The sequence below is a fragment of the Bombina bombina genome, chromosome 5 (genome assembly GCF_027579735.1).
Source record: "Bombina bombina isolate aBomBom1 chromosome 5, aBomBom1.pri, whole genome shotgun sequence".
Lineage (NCBI taxonomy): Eukaryota > Metazoa > Chordata > Amphibia > Anura > Bombinatoridae > Bombina > Bombina bombina.
In genome coordinates, this window is record NC_069503.1 from 465,751,035 (window position 1) to 465,773,168 (window position 22,134).

The following is a 22,134-nucleotide window of genomic DNA, read 5'->3' on the forward strand; positions in this document are numbered from 1 at the left end:
GATGACAGGTTTCACAGGTCCTTGTTAAATCTGACGGATTTTCAGATTTCTAAAGTATACCAAAAAGACACATCATAAAAAGATAATTTGTTAATAAAAGTAATTTCCCTTCTAATATAAATGGAAAAAATAGCAATCTTGGTTATACCCTTCATATTGTTAGTATTAAAAAGAAATAGTGAAAATAGACTAGTGTCTCAGTGTTGTTTTTATGTAACTCAGATGTATAAAATATTTCACTTCTTGCCTTATTTGCCAGAGTAACAGAGCTCTGACTCTTACTGACAAACCCATAGTATTGCTGAGGAAGCTTAAAGTGCAGTCCTAAATTAACTCTCTTCCCTGTCAACAACTTATACCTCACACATAGTTCCCTTCCACCGACTCATACAAGACCTTTCTCCTGTAGTTTACAACTAGTTTTCAATGCTTAAAAAATACAAGAGATACAGGCATTCTTATTGCTGTGAGAAAATCCAGTATGGGTGCAAGAACATAAATTGAAGAAACAAACAATGTTAGTATTGTAACTACAGAGGAGAATTAAATAATCCTTCATATTCATCCACTTGAGTCCAACAGAATAAAACACAATTATGAAAACCACAAGGTGGCTTAAATCTGCTTCACTCCTCTTCCAAATAAATCTTATAAGAAATATGGAAAATGAATTCATAGAGTAGTATTGTTATAATTCTTAATAACATTAATAATAAACACTCAAGAGAACAATGTAGATATACAGATAAAATCAACAGATTGTGTATCAAAACTTTTAGCAGTGCTTAACATGTTTTGGCCTTTGCACATTTTTTCATTTTTCATTTTATATAACTTCTTTAAACCTTAAAGGGACATTTCACCCAAAAACTTTTTCCCCTTTAAATTATTCCCAATGATCCTTTTTACCTGTTAGAGTGTATTAAATTGGTTGCAAGTAGCTCCTTTACTCATATTTCAGCATTTGAAATAGCTGATTTAGCTTGTGGTTTCCCAACCTATACTGAAAGTTTTGATACTGGCGTATACGCTATTGACAAGCCTAAGTAAACACAGCCAGCAGAAGAAGTTACACCCTTAGTAGGGGGCATGATAGTTAAGTAATAAAATGATACTTTTCCATTGTTCTCTCTATGTATTGAGCTTTGGTGTTCCAGACAAATATAAGATAAGGAAGCAAGTCTGTGTACATAAAAGTGATAACATAATGAGATCTGATATTACCTGAAGCTCAACCCATTGTAATATGCTGTGGTTTCAAAGCACAAAACCAGCTACTTCAGATACACAAATAAACCCGAAAATGCAATTTCTCAAATATTTTATACTCAGCAGTTGGTATAACAATTCATTTAAAATACATTTATGGAAAAACAATTTTACAGTGTACTGTCCCTTTAACTACTATTTACCTAAGATAACGATTCTCATTCTATGTGGATATTTTGGGTGTGTTCCCTATTTTAGTGGGATGATTAGTATAATAGTATAGTAAATAGTTGTCATTCTCCCTATTGTGTGAAATAGGAAATTGGCAGGTGTTTGGGTAATTTATTGCTCTCTTTGAAGGTATCTGATTTTGCCCTTTGAGCTGCTGATCTTTGCTACTATTCTATCTGCTTTCGTTTATTTTGTTTTACTGCTGGCCATTACTTGTTCCATGTATCTGCAAGTCTTTATTCTCTGCTTTACCTTTTTGGCCATCACCCACTACTGTACCTGCTGGTTGCTATTCATTCTTCTAAACATTATGTAAGGGTTCTCACCTTCACTGGGTTGGGAGGACCCAGTCTTAGTAAACACAGAGGGTGCCACACTCCTCCTCGGAGTCCCACCTGGAGGGACGCCAGGATCCGTCTGTAAGACTGCTGCGACTGCAACTCCCTAAGCGTGCGTGGCCACGCACTGCCTAAATTTAAAGGGCCATCCTACTGATTATAGGAACTCCCACCTGGAGGAATCAGGTGTGGGAGTTCCTATAAAAGCTCAACCAGCCCTTCACTCTGGGCTGTTATTTCTCTTTCCGAATATAGTTACCTGGCTCCTGTGTATGCTCACCTTGCTCCTGAGACCAAGCATACTTACCTTGATACCTATCTATTCTCAACTTGCTCCTGAGACCAAACATACCTTGATACCTGTGAATGCTCATTTTGCTTCTGAGACCCAGCATACTTACCTTGATACCTGTGTATGCTCAACTTGCTCCTGAGACCAAGCATACAAACCTTGATACCTCTGTATGCTCACCTTGCTCCTGAGACCAAGCATACAAACCTTGATACCTGTGTATGCTCACCTTGCTCCTGAGAGCAAGCATAATTACCTGATACCTGTGTATGCTCACCTTGTTCCAGAGACCAAGCATACTTCTTTTGCTCCCATGCTCTGAAAGTCGAGCAGAATAAAATCGCTGTCATATGCCTGAGGAAACAGCGATTTTATAGCCAAGAAACATGTTGCATTAGGGGGGCTACATGTTTATGCCCTCCTATCACTTGAAGATTTTGTTTTTATGTGAGTTTCAATAAACCTTGTGTTTTACATAAGCCAAGTGTTAGCACCTTACTTTTATCCCTATCGCTCTTTGGGGCGAACTGCATTCAGTACTCCATCTGTGTACTGCACCTGGTGTTCCTGAGTGTTACCTTCTACCTGGGTTAGCTGATACACCCTGAGTTATTAGCCTGCCACAACCACAAGCATGCAAGGGTGCTTAAGCTTTCAAGAAAGACTTTCATTTGTTCTGTGTATCTGTTCCTGCATTCTGAGTTCCACACATACCCTCATCCCTCACACATTACATGCTACACTTTCTATTGACTATTACCCACCCCACTACCTGCTGACTATTACCTCCTTCTTTACCTAGCTTTGTGCCTGTTGGCTGATAAGTGCTCAGGTATGTCATTATCAGTTTCTGTTTCTGTTGGCCATTATCTGCTTGTTTACCTGCTTTACCAGCTACCCACATTACATTCTATTTATAACTTCTGGAACTAGTCTCCTTCAAACTCTGACTTCAGATTGCTGGTGCCCCCTGCTTTAGTTCCATTATTGTCCAGTGTTGAAGACTGTGTATAGTGGTTTAAAAATACTGAGTAGTGTGTTTGTCCAGTTGAGTGTGTTTAGTACCTATCTATGTCAGAAAATTAGGCACCTAAAATCATACATAATAGAAAACCCTCAAATTCTCCAGCAGGTGAAGGAAATTTATTTTCAGACAGAAAGGTGGTGGACTCTGTTCCTGTCCAGTGTAGGGTTCTAAACACAATCACTGCAACAGATTTGCCATACTTCTCATCCCTGAACTATATAACAGGATGAAAGATGCCTGAGAATTTACCAAGACTGACTTCAGAGGCCCTGTAGCTTAGTGTGCACCAGTGTCATGAGTGATCTCAGTATACTTTAAATATTTTGTTGTTTTTTAGTAAACAAAAGACGACAAGTGATTGAGACTGTTGAATTAAAAAAATTGTGGAAAGCTGCCAAATTTGAATCCTTTGGTTTTCCTTGAGCACTGTGTGCTATGTCTCAAGCACAACTCTATTTGGTTTAGTATACAATTCCAATACATCTCACATTAGAGTACTGTTAGAACACTGGGCCTCCCCTCTGACTAAATTCACAAGACAGTGCGCCCCCCCGCCCCCATAATAAACTTACTTTATTTTATTTTTCTTTAACAAAATAATGTTAAATTTATTTTTAGCTTTAATTTGTGGAATTTACCTCTGATCCAGGGTTCACACCCAGTTGACTTTGCTCAGCCAAGAGAGAGCTTCACGTTTGTTTCAGTTTGCACTTTGTTACCCCTGTGTTAAACTCGTTACTGATCAACACAACAAGCACAATGCAGTCTCTGAGCGATTTCAACCTCAGTGCCTTTCTTCCACCTACATCCAGCCTTATTCCGCCACGACATCGCAAATGTTATTGTTAGCACTTTATAACCTTTTCTATTTTTTGCCAACGTCAGCTGCTGCTTGTGGCTTCCATAGGATAGTGTGAAGTGTCGCTGCTTCCGCTCCTCCCTTTATATGCTCCTGCGCCCCCCCCCAGGAACTCTCGCCTCACACTTTGAAAACCACTGCCTTAGATGGACTTCTCATACAGCTGACTTCAAGTTAATGAGTCTGTCTAGAAATAAAAACTACATTTCGTTAGATCATTTAATTTTAAGACTATATTGAGCCTGCACTATTGTGTGTTTAACCCCCACAAAGAGGATAAACACACAGTAGAAGTGCTGCTCGGGACCCGCATAGCACTGCTGGTCCCAAGCAGAAACCGCCGCTTATCCAATCAGCAGCAATAGTCGCACCACTCAGATGTGTAACTAGCGCTGCTGATTGAATCAGCAGTGGATTCCGCTCAGGACCAGCAGTGCTCTGTGATTCCTGGGCTGTACTTCTACTGTGTGGGGTTAAAAACACTGTAGTGCAGGGTGAATAGTGTTACAATTACTTGCTCTCATTTTTTACCTTTATGGCCGTTTAATCAACTATACATGTTAGAATGAAAACAGATAATTTTCTCCAAATTAATTAAGACCTTTTGGAAACTGGAGCCTATTTCAAAACCCCATATTTGATTCTTGTAGTCATTGTGTTTTGCTAATAATTCTTCAATAAACAAGCTACAAACATATCAATTTACAGCGATTATTGAGTTTTTGGCTACTCTATAGGGCAAATGATTAACATCTTTCTTCTTCCTGTTAATCAGATTTACAGCAGGCTGCTAAACATCGCCTTTATTTTTAGTGTTTTATAATTGGCACATTTGCCTGCTGTTAAATTCACTGGTGCTGTTCTGTAAAATATAATCACACCTTTCTTTTACACCTCTTTCTTTTTTTTTTAGCATGAACACGCAGTATGCTGCTGATAATGAGTTAGATGCCTGATATAGTTAGTGCCTGAAGGTGTTAAAGTATCTCAGTTCACTGTTCTTATGGGCTTATGAAGTGATGTCATAATTCCCTTCATTGTGCCACATTTAAAAGGACATTCCAGCCAACATTGGAATCCACATGGATGCCTTTCAGTTTATAATAGACGCATTTTTGTAATATACATGTATTAGTAAAAATGCTTCTAATTAAAGCTGTAGCTGTTTCAAAAGTGTATTTAAGTATGCACCGTGCACCAGCATTTTATACACAGCACTTGCTCAGAGAGTACCATCTGCTAATGACTCAATTTGTAAATTGCTGACATGATACAAGCCCCACTGGCACTTTGATCAGCTGCAATATTTAAAATGCTGGTGCACTGAGAATATCTAGCGATGCTTCACATGCACGTGCAGAAAAAAATGCTAACACTAAAACAGTTATAACGTTTACTAGAATTTTTGTCAATACATTTATATTACAAACATGTTTCTATTGAAAGATGTAATTAACCTATGTCCATTTACCTTTTGACTGCAATGTCCCTTTTAAAAACATATTTAACTTATTAAAAAATAAATATTTGATTGGGCATATTATTTACTGATAATAGTCTTGAATAAAACAGTTTTTTAAGCAAACTGATGATTATATTGGCCAGAGCCAAAGTTTATAAAGTACAAGCTGCATTTATTTTGATTATAATTCAAAGCATATTCACCTGATAGAAAGCACTACTTGTAGTATTCAGTGTGGGGACCAGCTAACATTTTTAATCTTTACAGTTTATAGCAGTGTTAGCAAAAAACAAACAAAAAACAAAGCTGCTTTATTTAATTAGAGTACAATGTTTAATTATCTGAATAAAATGTTTAGTGTTAATATATTTTTTTTATGGTCGTTGAGGTTTTGTAACAGTTTAGAGGTTACTGCCGTTTGCCTCAGTATATAAAACATATTATTTTGCATCAGAGTTTCTGCTATCTATCTACTGTTCTCTGAGTTCAGTTTACAATGAAAACAACCAGTATGGTAGAACAATCGTAGGGATAGGGGAATTTTAATGGATATTGATGTTGTATTTTACCTTACAGAAAAGAGACATTGCAATCAGAAAATGAATTAGAACATTCTGTTGTTCAAATGTTTAATTCATCAGTTCCTTTTCATTGTGTGCAATCTAAAGAATTAAATTTTTTTATTTTTGTCTATTTCTTTCTGCAATCACTGGCAGCCTATCTCATAGCCTTTTTGTGTGTGTTTTTTTGTGTTTAACCCTTTCACTGCTAAGCCCTTTTCACAACCCTGTGCCAATACCAATTTGAGCTTTGTTTGCTTCTAACATCTAAACCCTATTGTAAGTCAAATTTCAGTAAATGACCCACGCAAATTATATAGATATTTTTTTCAGCAGACCCAACAGATTCAGAATATAACATTATTATATTCTTATTTCATGGCGTGTGAGGTAGCTGCTTAAAAATATATATATTTTCTTTCATGTGATTGGCAAGAGTCCATGAGTTAGTGACGTATGGGATATACATTCCTACCAGGAGGGGCAAAGTTTCCCAAACCTCAAAATGCCTATAAATACACCCCCCACCACATCCACAATTCACACATTTTTTTTTTTATTTTTTTTTTACAAACTTTGCTTCCTATGGAGGTGGTGAAGTAAGTTTGTGCTAGATTTCTACGTTGATATGCGCTTCTCAGCATGCTGAAGCCCGGTTCCTCTCAGAGTGCAGTGAATGACAGAGGGATGTGAAGGGAGTATTACCTATTGAATGCAATGGTCATCATAATGGGGATCTATTTCATAGGTTCTCTGTTATCGGTCGTAGAGATTCATCTCCTACCTCCCTTTTCAGATCGACGATATACTCTTATATACCATTACCTCTTCTGATTCTCGTTTCAGTACTGGTTTGGCTATCTACTTTATGTAGATGAATGTCTTGGTAAGTATGTTTCCTTTATTTAAGACACTCTCAGCTATGGTTTGGCACTTTATATTTAAAGTTCTAAATATATGTTTGTACTTATATTTGCCATGATTCAGGTTTATCAGTATATTTCTGTTTTGCAGACTGTCAGTTTCATATTTGGGAAATGCATATAAAAAAAAAAATTCTTACCTGAAAATTTCAATTGACTCTCTTTTCTAAATTGTGGGCTGTTAGGCTTGCGGGAGCGCAAAATGCTATAATTTATTGACTTTTTTGGTGCGAGAATTACGTTTGTTGTTGTAATTTCATAATTTCCGGAATCTTAGTTGGCACCGAGTTTTTTGATGTAGTTGCGTCATCTATGACGCTCGTGTTTGTTGCAGATGTTCTTGGCGCCAAAAAATATTTTGTCAGTTGGGCGTCATAATTGGCGCCAAACTTTTTGACATTATTTAAGTGTTCATTTCTTTTTGCTTCTGGTTTCCAGAGGCTTATTTTGTTGCATTTCTTTCCCATTCCTGAAACTGTCATATAAGGAAATTGATAATTTTGCTTTATATGTTATTTTTTCTCTTACATATTGCAAGATGTCTCAAAAACGGACCCTGTCTCAGAATCTTCTACTGGAATCCTGCTGCCTGATGTCGGTTCTACCAAAGCTAAGTGCATTTGTTGTAAACTTGTGGTAACTGTTCCTCCGACTGTAGTTTGTGATAGTTGTCATAACAAACTTTTACATGCAGACAATATTTCCATTAGTAGTAGTCTATTACATGTTGCTGGTCCTTCAACATCTAATGCTCAGGATATTCCTGTTAATGTGAGGGAATTTGTTTCTAATTCCATTCAGAAGGCTTTGTCTGTCATACCGCCTTCTAATAAACGTAAAAGATCTTTTAAAACTTCTCATAAAATTGATGAATTTTTAAATGACCGACAACATTCTGATTTATCTATCTCTGATGAGGATCTATCTGGTTCAGAAGATTCTGCCTCAGATATTGACACTGACAAATCTTCATATTTGTTTAAAATGGAGTATATTCGTTCCTTATTAAAGGAGGTGTTGATTGCATTAGGTATGGAGGAGACTAGTCCTCTTGATATTAAAACTAATAAACGTTTAAATTAGTTTTTTAAACCTCATGTAGTTATTCCTGAGGTTTTTCCAGTACCTGATGCTATTTCAGATGTGATTTCTAGGGAATGGAATAGACTGGGTACTTCTTTTACTCCTTCTTCAAGGTTTAAGAAACTGTATCCTTTGCCGACTGATAGATTGGAGTTTTGGGAAAAGATCCCCAAATTTGATGGGGCCATCTCTACTCTTGTTAAGCGTACTACTATTCCTACGGCAGATAGTACTTCTTTTAAAGATCCTTTAGATAGGAAACTTGAATCTTATCTAAGGAAGGCGTATTTATGTTCAGGTCATCTTCTTAGGCCTGCTATTTTTTTGGCTGATGTTGCAGCTGCTTCAACTTTTTGGTTGGAAACCTTAGCGCAACGAGTACCAGATCATAATGTGTATAGCATTAAGGCTGCCTCTATTTTATTTACTTTTCACAGCAGGGGAGAGCAAGCTCATGTAGGCCATATAGATAGCATTGTGATCACGCTCGTGGCTAGTGGCAGACACTGCACTTATTGGCTAAAATGCAAGTCAATAGATAATAACTAAAAGTCATGTGATTAGGGGCGGTCAGAAGATGCTTAGATACAAGTTAGTCACAGAAGTAAAAAGTGTATTAATATAACAGTGTTGGTTTTGCAAAACTGGGTAATGGGTAATAAAGGGATTATCTATCTTTTTAAAAAACAATAATTCTGATGTTGACTGTCCCTTTAAGTTAATTCAACATGCTAATAATTTCATTTGTGATGCCATTTTTGATTTCATTAGAATTGATGTTAGATATATGTCTTTAGCTATTTTAGCTAGAAGAGCTATATGGCTTAAATCTTGGAATGCTGATATGACTTCTAAATCAACGTTGCTATATCTCTCTTTCCAAGGTAATAAATTATTTGGTTCTCAGTTGGATTCGATTATTTCAACTGTCACTGGGGGGAAGGGAGCTTTTTTGCCTCAGGATAAAAAATCTAAGGGTAAATTTAAGGCTGCTAACCGTTTTAGTTCCTTTCGACAAAATAAGGAACAGAAACCTGATCCTTCCCCTAAAAGAACGGTTTCCAATTGGAAGCCTTCTTCAGTCTGAAATAAATCCAAACCATTTATAAGATCAAAATCAGCCCCCAAGTCTGCATGAAGGTGCGGCCCTCATTCCAGCCCAGCTGGTAGGGGGCAGACTAAGATTTTTCAACGACATTTGGATCAATTCAGTCCAAAATCATTGGATTCAGAACATTTCCTCTCAGGGGTACAGAATAGGTTTCAAAGTAAGACCGCCTGTGAGAAGTTTCTTTCTCTCACGCATTCCAGTGAACCCAGCGAAAGCTCAGGCTTTCCTGAAGTGTGTTTCAGACCTGGAGTTGTCTGGGGTAATTGTGCCAGTTCCTTTTCAGGAACGGGGTCTGGGGTTTTACTCAAATCTGTTCATTGTCCCAAAGAAGGAGAATTCTTTCAGACCAGTTCTGGATCTAAAAATTTTGAATCGTTATGTAAGAATACCAACATTCAAGATGGTGACTATAAGGACTATTCTGCCTTTTGTTCAGCAAGGGCATTATATGTCCACAATAGACTTACAGGATGCATATCTTCATATTCCGATTCATCCAGATCACTATCAGTTCCTGAGATTCTCTTTTCTGGACAAGCATTATCAATTTGTTGCTCTTCCTTTTGGCCTAGAGCTCCAAGGATCTTTTCAAAGGTTCTCGGTGCCCTACTCTCTGTAATCAGAGAGCGGGGTATTGCGGTGTTTTCTTATTTGGACGATATCTTGGTACTTGCTCAGTCTTTACGTTTTGCAGAATCTCACATGAATCAACTAGTGTTGTTTCTTCAAAGACATGGTTGGGGGATCAATTTACCAAAAAGTTCTTTGATTCCTCAGACAAGGGTAACCTTTTTACGATTCCAAATAGATTCAGTGTCCATGACTTTGTCTCTAACAGACAAGAGACGTCTGAAATTGGCTGCAGCTTGTCGGAACCTTCAGTTTCAGTCATTCCCTTCAGTAGCTATGTGCATGGAGGTTTTAGGTCTCATGACTGCAGCATTGGACGCGATCCCCTTTGCTCGTTTTCATATGAGACCTCTTCAGCTTTGTATGCTGAACCAATGGTGCAGGGATTATACAAAGATATCACAATTAATATCCTTAAATCCCAATGTTCGACTATCTCTGACTTGGTGGTTAGATCACCATCGTTTAGTTAAAGGGGCCTCTTTTGTTCGTCCAACCTGGACTGTGATCACAACAGATGCGAGTCCTTCAGGCTGGGAAGCTGTCTGGGGATCTCTGACAATGCAGGGGGTTTGGAAATCTCAAGAGGCGAGATTACCAATCAATATTTTGGAACTCCGTGCGATTCTCAGAGCTCTTCAGTTTTGGCCTCTTCTGAAGAGAGAACCGTTTATTTGTTTTCAGACAGACAATGTCACAACCGTGGCGTATGTCAATCATCAGGGTGGGACTCACAGTCCTCAAGCTATGAAAGAAGTATCTTGGATACTTGCTTGGGCGGAATCCAGCTCCTGTCTAATTTCTGCGGTCCATATCCCAGGTATAGACAATTGGGAAGCGGATTATCTCTGTTGTCAGACTTTACATCCGGGAGAGTGGTCTCTTCACCCAGAAGTGTTTTTTCAGATTGTTTAGATGTGGGGGCTTCCGGAAATAGATCTGATGGCTTCTCATCTAAACAGGAAACTTCGCAGGTATCTGTCCAGGTCCAGGGATCCTCAGGCGGAAGCAGTGGATGCGTTGACACTTCCTTGGGATTATCAACCTGCTTATATTTTTCCGCCTCTAGTTCTTCTTCCAAGAGTGATTTCCAAAATCATAATGGAACGTTCGTTTGTACTGCTGGTGGCTCCAGCATGGCCACACTGGTTTTGGTATGCGGATCTTATTCGGATGTCCAGTTGCCAACCTTGGCCACTTCCGTTTAGGCCAGACCTTCTATCTCAAGGCCCGTTTTTCCATCAGGATCTCAAATTATTAAATTTGAAGTTATGGAGATTGAACGCTTAGTGCTTAGTCATAGAGGTTTCTCTGACTCAGTGATTAATATTATGTTGCAGGCTCGTAAATCTGTGTCTAGAAAGATTTATTATCAAGTTTGGAAGACTTACATTTCATGGTGCTCTTCTCATAAATTCTCTTGGCATTTTTTTAGAATTCCTAGAATTTTACAGTTTCTTCAGGATGGTTTAGATAAGGGTTTGTCTTCTTGGAAAGTATTGTTCCTTTTGGCCATCTCTTCTGCTAGAAGAGTTTCTGAATTATCTGCTCTTTCTTGTGAGTCTCCTTTTCTGATTTTTTTATCAGGATAAGGCGGTTTTGCGGACTTCGTTTAAATTTTTACCTAAAGTTGTGAACTCCAACAACATTAGTAGAGAGATTTTTGTCCCGTCTTTGTTTCCTAATCCTAAGAATTCTCTGGAGAGAACTTTTCATTCTTTGGATGTGGTAAGAGCTTTGAAATATTATGTTGAAACTACTAAGATTTCAGGAAGACTTCTAGTCTATTTGTTATCTTTTCTGGTTCTAGGAAAGGTCAGAAGGCTTCTGCCATTTCTTTGGCATCTTGGTTAAAGCTTTTGATTCATCATGCTTATTTGGAGTCGGGTAAATCCCTGCCTCAGAGGATTACGGCTCATTCTACTAGGTCAGTTTCCACTTCCTGGGCTTTTAAGAATGAAGCTTCTGTTGATCAGATTTGCAAAGCAGCAACTTGGTCTTCTTTGCATACTTTTACTAAATTCTACGATTTTGATGTTTTCTCTTCTTCAGAAGCAGTTTTTGGTAGGAAAGTACTTCAGGCAGCTTTTTCAGTTTGATTCTTCTGCTTATAATTTCAGTTTTTTTCATTATAAAGATTAAAACTTTTGATTTGGGTTGTGGATTAATTTTCTCTTGTTAAGTGTATCCAGTCCACGGATCATCCATTACTTGTGGGATATTCTCCTTCCCAACAGGAAGATGCAAGAGGATCACCCACAGCAGAGCTGCTATATAGCTCCTCCCCTCAGTGCCATATCCAGTCATTCTCTTGCAACTCTCAACAAAGATGGACGTAGTAAGAGGAGAGTGGTGTATTATAGTTAGTTTTTTAACTTCAATCAAAAGTTTGTTATTTTGAAATGGTACTGGAGTGTACTGTTTATCTCAGGCAGTATTTAGAAGAAGAATCTGCCTGCATTTTCTATGATCTTAGCAGAAGTAACTAAGATCCATGGCTGTTCTCACATATTCTGAGGAGTGAGGTAACTTCAGAGAGGGAATGGCGTGCAGGTTTTCCTGCAATAAGGTATGTGCAGTTAATATATTTCTAGGGATGGAATTTGCTAGAAAAATGCTGCTGATACCGGATTAATGTAAGTTAAGCCTTAAATGCAGTGATAGCGACTGGTATCAGGCTTATTAACAGAGATACATACTCTTATAAAAGTGTAATATAAAACGTTTGCTGGCATGTTAATCGTTTTTATATATGTTTGGTGACAAAACTTATTGGGGCCTAGTTTTTTTCCACATGGCTGGTTTAATTTTTGCCTAGAAAAAGGCTTTCCACTGTTGCAATACGAGTGGGAAGGGCCTATTTTAGTGCTTTTCTGTGCAGATAAAAATACTGACAGACACTCAGCTTCCCTCTGCATGATACAGGACATCTCTGAAGGGCTCAAAAGGCTTAAAAGTCGTGTTTGAGGAGGGTAACAATCACAGTAGACTGTGGCAGTTGTGACTGTGTTTAAAAAACGTTTTTGTCATTTATTATTCTGTTTTTGTTATTAAGGGGTTAATCATCCATTTGCAAGTGGGTGCAATGCTCTGCTGACTTGTTACATACACTGTAAAAATTTTGTTAGTGTAACTGCCTTTTTTCACTGTTATTTCAAATTTTGTCAAAATTTGTTTCTCTTAAAGGCACAGTAACGTTTTTTATATTGCTTGTTAACTTGCTTTAAAGTGTTTTCCAAGCTTGCTAGTCTCATTGCTAGTCTGTACAAACATGTCTGAAACAGAGGATACTTGTTCATTATGTTTAAAAGCCATGGTGGAGCCCCATAGGAGAATGTGTATTAAATGTATTGATTTCACCTTAAACAGTAAAGATCAGTCTTTATCTATAAAAGAATTGTCACCAGAGGGGTCTGTCGAGGGGGAAGTTATGCCGACTAACTCTCCCCACGTGTCGGACCCTTCGCCTCCCGCTCAAGGGACGCACGCTAATATGGCGCCAAGTACATCAGGGACGCCCATAGTGATTACTTTGCAGGACATGGCTGCAATCATGAATAATACCCTGTCAGAGGTATTATCCAGATTGCCTGAATTGAGAGGCAAGCGCGATAGCTCTGGGGTTAGACGAGATACAGAGCGCGTAGATGCTGTAAGAACCATGTCTGATACTGCGTCACAATATGCAGAACCTGAGGACGGAGAGCTTCAGTCTGTGGGTGACGTCTCTGAATCGGGGAGACCTGATTCAGAGATTTCTAATTTTAAATTTAAGCTTGAGAACCTCCGTGTATTGCTTGGGGAGGTATTAGCTGCTCTGAATGACTGTGACACAATTGCAGTGCCAGAGAAATTGTGTAGGCTGGATAAATACTATGCAGTGCCGGTGAGTACTGATATTTTTCCAATACCTAAAAGGCTTACAGAAATTATTAGTAAGGAGTGGGATAGGCCCGGTGTGCCCTTTTCCCCACCTCCTATATTTAGAAAAATGTTTCCAATAGATGCCACTACACGGGACTTATGGCAGACTGTCCCTAAGGTGGAGAGAGCAGTTTCTACTTTAGCAAAGCGTACCACTATCCCGGTTGAGGACAGTTGTTCTTTTTCAGATCCAATGGATAAAAAATTAGAGGGTTACCTTAAGAAAATGTTTATTCAACAAGGTTTTATTTTACAGCCCCTTGCATGCATTGCGCCTGTCACTGCTGCGGCGGCATTCTGGTTTGAGGCCCTGGAAGAGGCCATCCATACAGCTCCATTGACTGAAATTGTTGACAAGCTTAGAACTCTTAAGCTAGCTAACTCATTTGTGTCTGATGCCATTGTTCATTTGACTAAACTAACGGCTAAGAATTCCGTATTCGCCATCCAGGCGCGTAGGGCGCTATGGCTCAAATCCTGGTCAGCTGATGTGACTTCATAGTCTAAATTACTCAACATTCCTTTCAAGGGACATTATTCTTTCAAACCTTATTCGGACCTGGTTTGAAAGAAATCATTGCTGACATTACTGGAGGTAAGGGTCATACCCTTCCTCAGGACAGGGCCAAATCAAGGGCCAAACAGTCTAATTTTCGTGCCTTTCGAAATTTCAAGGCAGGTGCATCATCAACTTCCTCTGCTTCAAAACAAGAGGGAACTTTTGCTCAATCCAAGCAGGCCTGGAAACCTAACCAGTCCTGGAACAAGGAGTGGCCCCTATCCGACAACGGATCTAGTAGGGGGCAGACTCTCTCTCTTCACCCAGGCGTGGGCAAGAGATGTTCAGGATCCCTGGGCGTTGGAGATCATATCTCAGGGATATCTTCTGGACTTCAAAGCTTCTCCTCCCCAAGGGAGATTTCACCTTTCAAGATTATCTGCAAACCAGATAAAGAAAGAGGCATTCATAAGCTGCGTACAAGATCTCCTTGTAATGGGAGTGATCCATCCAGTTCCGCGGACGGAACAAGAACAGGGGTTTTATTCAAATCTGTTTGTGGTTCCCAAAAAAGAGGGAACCTTCAGACCAATTTTGGATTTAAAGTTCCTAAACAAATTCCTCAGAGTTCCGTCATTCAAGATGGAAACTATTCAAACCATTTTACCCATGATCCAAGAGGGTCAGTACATGACCACAGTGGACTTAAAGGATGCCTACCTTCACATTCCTATTCACAAGAATCATCATCAGTTCCTGAGGTTTGCCTTTCTAGACCGGCATTACCAATTTGTAGTACAGCCCCAAGAATTTTTACAAAGGTTCTGGGCTCACTTCTGGCGGTCCTAAGACCGCGAGGCATAGCGGTGGCTCCTTACCTGGACGATATCCTGATACAGGCGTCAAGCTTTCAAATTGCCAAATCTCATACAGAGATAGTTCTGGCATTCCTGAGGTCGCATGGGTGGAAAGTGAACGAAGAAAAGAGTTCTCTATCTCCTCTCACGAGGGTTTCCTTCCTAGGGACTCTAATAGATTCTGTAGAAATGAAAATTTACCTGACGGAGTCCAGGTTATCAAAACTTCTAAATGCTTGCCATGTTCTTCACTCCATTCCGCGCCCGACGGTGGCTCAGTGCATGGAAGTAATCGGCTTAATGGTCATAGTGCCATTCGTGCGCCTGCATCTCAGACCGCTGCAATTATGCATGCTCAGTCAGTGGAATGGGGATTACACAGATTTGTCCCCTCTACTAAATCTGGATCAGGAAACCAGAGATTCTCTTCTCTGGTGGTTATCTCTGGCCCATCTGTCCAAGGGTATGACCTTTCGCAGACCAGATTGGACAATTGTAACAACAGATGCCAGCCTTCTAGGTTGGGGTGCAGTCTGGAACTCCCTGAAGGCTCAGGGTTCATGGACTCAGGAGGAGAAACTCCTCCCAATAAATATTCTGGAGTTAAGAACAATATTCAATGCTCTTCTGGCTTGGCCTCAGCTAGCAACACTGAGGTTCATCAGATTTCAGTCGGACAACATCACGACTGTGGCTTACATCAACCATCAAGGGGGAACCAGGAGTTCCCTAGCGATGACAGAAGTCTCCAAGATAATTCGCTGGGCAGAGACTCACTCTTGCCACCTGTCAGCGATCCATATCCCAGGTGTAGAGAACTGGGAGGCGGATTTTCTAAGTCGTCAGACTTTTCATCCGGGGGAATGGGAACTCCATCCGGAGGTGTTTGCTCAATTGGTTCTCCGTTGGGGCAAACCAGAATTGGATCTCATGGCGTCTCACCAGAACGCCAAGCTTCCTTGTTACGGATCCAGGTCCAGGGACCCAGAAGCGGCACTGATAGATGCTCTAGCAGCGCCTTGGTTCTTCAACCTGGCTTATGTGTTTCCACCGTTTCCTCTGCTCCCTCGTCTGATTGCCAAAATCAAACAGGAAAGAGCATCAGTGATATTGATAGCGCCTGCGTGGCTACGCAGGACCTGGTATGCAGACCTAGTGGACATGTCATCCTTTCCACCATGGACTCTGCCTCTGAGACAAGACCTTCTAATACAAGGTCCTTTCAATCATCCGAATCTACTTTCTCTGAGACTGACTGCATGGAGATTGAACGCTTGATCCTATCAAAGCATGGCTTTTCCGAGTCAGTAATTGATACCTTAATACAGGCACGAAAGCCTGTCACCAGGAAAATTTACCACAAGATATGGCGTAAATATCTTCATTGGTGTGAATCCAAGAATTACTCATGGAGTAGAGTTAGGATTCCTATGATATTGTCCTTCCTCCAAGAGGGTTTGGACAAAGGATTATCAGCTAGTTCTTTAAAGGGACAGATTTCTGCTCTGTCTATTCTTTTACACAAGCGTCTGGCAGAAGTTCCAGACGTTCAGGCATTTTGTCAGGCTTTAGTTAGAATTAAGCCTGTGTTTAAACCTGTTGCTCCTCCATGGAGCTTAAACTTGGTTCTTAAAGTTCTTCAAGGGGTTCCGTTTGAACCCCTTCATTCTATTGATATCAAACTTGTTTCATGGAAAGTTCTTTTTCTGATGGCTATTTCCTCGGCTCAAAGAGTCTCGGAGTTATCTGCCTTACATTGTGATTCTCCTTATCTGATCTTTCATTCAGATAAAGTTGTTCTGCGTACAAAACCTGGGTTTTTACCTAAGGTGGTTTCTAACAAGAATATCACTCAAGAGATTGTTGTTCCATCATTATGTCCTAATCCTTCTTCAAAGAAGGAACGTCTTTTGCATAATCCAGATGTAGTCCGTGCCTTGAAGTTTTACTTACAGGCTACTACAGGCTACTTAAGGCTGGACTGACCTTACTTGGCAGGATCAGACTGCTATACTTCAGGAAAGTTTTCTTCTGTGAAAAGCACACTGGTCTAAAAGAGGCTGCTTCCGGGTGGTAAATCGCCATAGAACAAGCCACTGAGCTGTTGTTCGTTCCTGGTAGAGCGCTTCTCTCTTTGTATGCAAATTATTATGACCCTGGGAAGTCTCCCTATGGGTGATGGGGGAAACCAGACGTGGACTCCTTGCCCAGTGTGCTTAGAGGAATGTGGCTGCACCTCACTGACGAGGCCCATAGGAGGCCGAAACGATCGTCTGGGGTTGTCATGTTCCTTGTTCAGAGGAGAATTGCCTGATATTTCGGGGCTGGACTGACCTTACTTGGCAGGATCAGACTGATATACTTCAGGAAAGTTTTCTTCTGTGAAAAGCACACTGGTCTAAAAGAGGCTGCTTCCGGGTGGTAAATCGCCATAGAACAAGCCACTGAGCTGTTGTTTGTTCCTGGTAGAGCGCTTCTCTCTTTGTATGCAAATTATTATGACCCTGGGGAAGTCTCCCTATGGGTGATGGGGGAAACCAGATGTGGACTCCTTGCCCAGTGTGCTTAGAGGAATGTGGCTGCACCTCACTGACGAGGCCCATAGGAGGCCGAAACGATCGTCTGGGGTTGTCATGTTCCTTGTTCAGAGGAGAATTGCCTGATATTTCGGGGCTGGACTGACCTTACTTGGCAGGATCAGACTGATATACTTCAGGAAAGTTTTCTTCTGTGAAAAGCACACTGGTCTAAAAGAGGCTGCTTCCGGGTGGTAAATCGCCATAGAACAAGCCACTGAGCTGTTGTTTGTTCCTGGTAGAGCGCTTCTCTCTTTGTATGCAAATTATTATGACCCTGGGGAAGTCTCCCTATGGGTGATGGGGGAAACCAGATGTGGACTCCTTGCCCAGTGTGCTTAGAGGAATGTGGCTGCACCTCACTGACGAGGCCCATAGGAGGCCGAAACGATCGTCTGGGGTTGTCATGTTCCTTGTTCAGAGGAGAATTGCCTGATATTTCGGGGCTGGACTGACCTTACTTGGCAGGATCAGACTGATATACTTCAGGAAAGTTTTCTTCTGTGAAAAGCACACTGGTCTAAAAGAGGCTGCTTCCGGGTGGTAAATCGCCATAGAACAAGCCACTGAGCTGTTGTTCGTTCCTGGTAGAGCGCTTCTCTCTTTGTATGCATACTAAAGATTTTCGCCAAACATCTAACCTGTTTGTTGTTTACTCTGGACAGAGGAGAGGTCAGAAGGCCTCGGCAACCTCTCTTTCTTTTTGGCTTCGGAGTATAATCCGTTTAGCCTATGAGACTGCTGGACTGCAGCCTCCTGAAAGGATTACACCTCATTCTACTAGAGCTGTGGCTTCCACCTGGGCCTTTAAGAATGAGGCCTCTGTTGAACAGATTTGCAAGGCTGCAACTTGGTCTTCCCTTCATACTTTTTCCAAATTTTCCAAATTTGATACTTTTGCTTCTTCGGAGGCTGTTTTTGGGAGAAAGGTTCTACAGGCAGTGGTTCCTTCCGTTTAAGTTCCTGCCTTGTCCCTCCCATCATCCGTGTACTTTAGCTTTGGTATTGGTATCCCACAAGTAATGGATGATCCGTGGACTGGATACACTTAACAAGAGAAAACATAATTTATGCTTACCTGATAAATGTATTTCTCTTGTAGTGTATCCAGTCCACGGCCCGCCCTGTCCTTTTCAGGCAGGTCTAAATTTTAATTAAACTACAGTCACCACTGCACCCTATGGTTTCTCCTTTCTCGGCTTGTTTCGGTCGAATGACTGGATATGGCAGTGAGGGGAGGAGCTATATAGCAGCTCTGCTGTGGGTGATCCTCTTGCAACTTCCTGTTGGGAAGGAGAATATCCCACAAGTAATGGATGATCCGTGGACTGGATACACTACAAGAGAAATAAATTTATCAGGTAAGCATAAATTATGTTTTTCAGCGGAATTGGCGGTCTTTATTTTTAACCCTCCCTCTCTAGTGACTCTTGCGTGGATTTCCAAATCTTGGGTATTTGCTATCCCATATGTCACTAGCTCATGGACTCTTGCCATTTACATGAAAGAAAACATAATTTATGTAAGAATTTACCTGATAAATTAATTTCTTTCATATTGGCAAGAGTCCATGAGACCCACCCTTTTTATGGTGGTTATGATTTTTTTGTATAAAGCACAATTATTCCAATTCCTTGTTGATGCTTTCGCTCCTTTTTTATCACCCCACTTCTTGGCTATTCGTTAAACTGAATTGTTGGTGTGGTGGGGGTGTATTTATAGGCATTTTGAGGTTTGGGAAAATTTGCCCCTCCTGGTAGGATTGTATATCCCATACGTTACTAGCTCATGGACTCTTGCCAATATGAAAGAAATTAATTTATCAGGTAAATTCTTACATAAATTATGTTTTTGTTAAGAATTTAGTAAATAATATTGAAAATGACCACAGTGATCAGCTTACTAAATTGGCATCAAGGGTAGCCACATGTGAAATAGAGACCCATACAGGTTTTTGGGGACTATAATATAGATTATAGAAACCTCTGTGTGCACTACAGGAATAAAAGCACTTGCCACAGTGATCACCTGGCTATACAGACAAGAGAGGAACATGTCTACTATAATATAAACTTTATTAGGGGAATCCTGACATAACATATATTCTATTGAGCTTATAAAATCCCATCCCCCTGCAAAATCCCATGTGTTCTGTTATACTTGTTTACAAAGATCTGGTACTATTTTTTGGCTACACACATATACCTCTTGTCATTCATTGGCTTACCAGATGTGTTTAGCTAAGTCCCAGTAGTGTGATGCTGCTTTAGAGTTGACTTTAGCTGTGTTTAATCCCTTTGCAGGAATTTGTTGGACATATACCCATATGCTAAATTACTTGAAAGTGATGCAGCATAACTAATACTGACAAGAACATACCACCTGAACATCTCTTTGTAAAAAAAGAAAGATATTTCTTTCCTAAGATATGTAGAGTCCAGAACGTCATCAATTACTAGTGGGAATATAACTCCTGGTCAGCAGGAGGAGGCAAAGAGCACCACACTAAAGCTGTTAAGTGTCACTCCCCTCCCACAATCCCCAGTCATTCTCTTCGCCTCTGTCAATGGAGGAGGTGAAGTTTGGTGTCTGAAGAAAATTGGATTTCACGTTAATCTCTTCAGTAGGGTAGTGGTGGCTATAAAGCAGGTAGGAACTTGTGAGGTGGGCCTTGCTGCGTTTTTCTAACATGTTGCTGCCCTAGTATAGAAAGCCACATTAGGTTTACTCTGTTCTTTCTTTTTTCTACAGGTCTCTGTGAGTATATGTTCTCTCACACCTTGTAGGCTGTCCTCCTGCTGGACGGCTAGATTGCAGGTAAGCACCTTTTTGTCTTCTAGGTATGGGAGACTGCGCGCTTCATAAGGTTGAGCTGCAACATTATATGGGACATGTGTATCCTTCATAAGGATATTAAGAGGCAGGGAGCAGGCACTTATGTGTGACTAGAGACCAGGGGTTTATTTCATGTATTGGTTTTAAATTATATACCTTTTACTTTGCTATGGGTTATGCTAAGCAAGGTACTAACACACGTTGTGCTTATGGTGTTTTGTTCATGCTATGTTTTTGGTAGAACTAAATATTAGATGCTCTGCTAAGGTACGCAGCTTGGGAAGCAGCCTTGTCTCCACAGTTTCAGCAGTGCGCTGTTCGTTGTGGAGATTTATGTTAAAACACTGACGCTGATGTTTTATGGGCTGAGATGTATCATTAAGATGGACTGAACTAACATATGAGTAACCGCTATGCCATCTAGGAGAATTATGGGGCTAACGGTCTTCCGCCATTACAGACATAGTGGCGGGAAGGAAGCTGCAATATTGCAGAGTGTGTGTGTAAAGACGCGCGCTTGTATGCGGCACGGTTCTCGTCCTCTGGCTTCTCCGCCTTGGTCTCAGACATGGTCAGCTAGCGGAGTGGCGTCTTCTCTGTTGCCATTATTTTCAGCTTACGATCGGCAGGAGAGCTGCCGTGCTTTTCAATTTTCCAATTAAGCTTAAACACTTCAGTCAGGCTGAGGTGTAGGGATAATTATTACCTAGCTTAGTACTTGACTTTTTATCAAGCCCTATCAGTGTTCTTTTTAAAGTGAAAGTACATAACACATTTGCATATTAAAATGTTAAAATAAAGGAATTTTATTTTTATTCTGAACTAAGGTCATGAAGACTCTGTTTTTTGGTATTTATGTATGTTATGTATTGAAGCACAAATTGTTCCTTATGCAATTCTGTGCTGCTTGCTTAGCTAGAACTTTCTCATGTAGAGATAGGTTGTTACCCACTGAACCCAATGTCTCTCAGGTTGATGCTGTTTAGGCAATGCCACAGCTTTCTCTTTAAATGTTCCAAACCTCAATGGCACCACATGCAGTGCCCTGCGGTTCCTCTCAATCTCCTGGAGGAGTTTATTTGCCTGCAGAAATTGCTGCATAGATATCTATAGTGGTATCTGCGGCATTATCTGCTTTTCCTAGGTTAAAGGGAAGGCGTAAGAGGAACATAAGAGATTCAGATAGTAGGGTTTCTGTCCCATCTACTGCTACGCAGGTTCTCCTTCCTCATAAGTCTGATGAGGAGAATACGTCGGTAGCCTCTGAGGGTGAAATCTCAGATTTGGACAGTATAATTCCTTCATCTGATGCTGAAGTAGTAATCTTCAGATTTATGCTTGAACACCTTGTGTATTGTTAAAGGAGGTTTTGGCTACTTTGGACAACACCAATACTCCTTTCGTTGTCAACCCCAGGAAGTTTAGTAATCTTTATCATTTCTATGATGTTCCGTCCTATGTGGAAGTGTTTCTAGACCGTACTATGGAGATTTTTCACAGGAATTGGAGAAACCAGGGATACCTGTCTCCTGTCTTTTAAAATATGTTTCCTCCATTAAAGATCATGGTGCATGGTGCCTTAAGTAGAAGGGGCCATTTCTTCTATGGCTCTGAGAACTACAATCTCTATAGAGGATTCATGGACAAGACGCTGGAGGCTTATTTGATCATCTAGGTTTTTAATGGAAACCTGCAGTTTGTATTGCCACTGTGTCAGG

The 22,134-nt window shown here is 40.4% G+C and overlaps 1 protein-coding gene across 1 annotated transcript in view; it reads left to right on the top strand.

The window, feature by feature from the left end:
* ULK4 (unc-51 like kinase 4) overlaps window positions 1–22,134 on the top strand; it is a 1,503,227-nt gene that overhangs the window by 795,635 nt on the left and 685,458 nt on the right. The gene's annotated exons all lie outside the window — the stretch shown is intronic.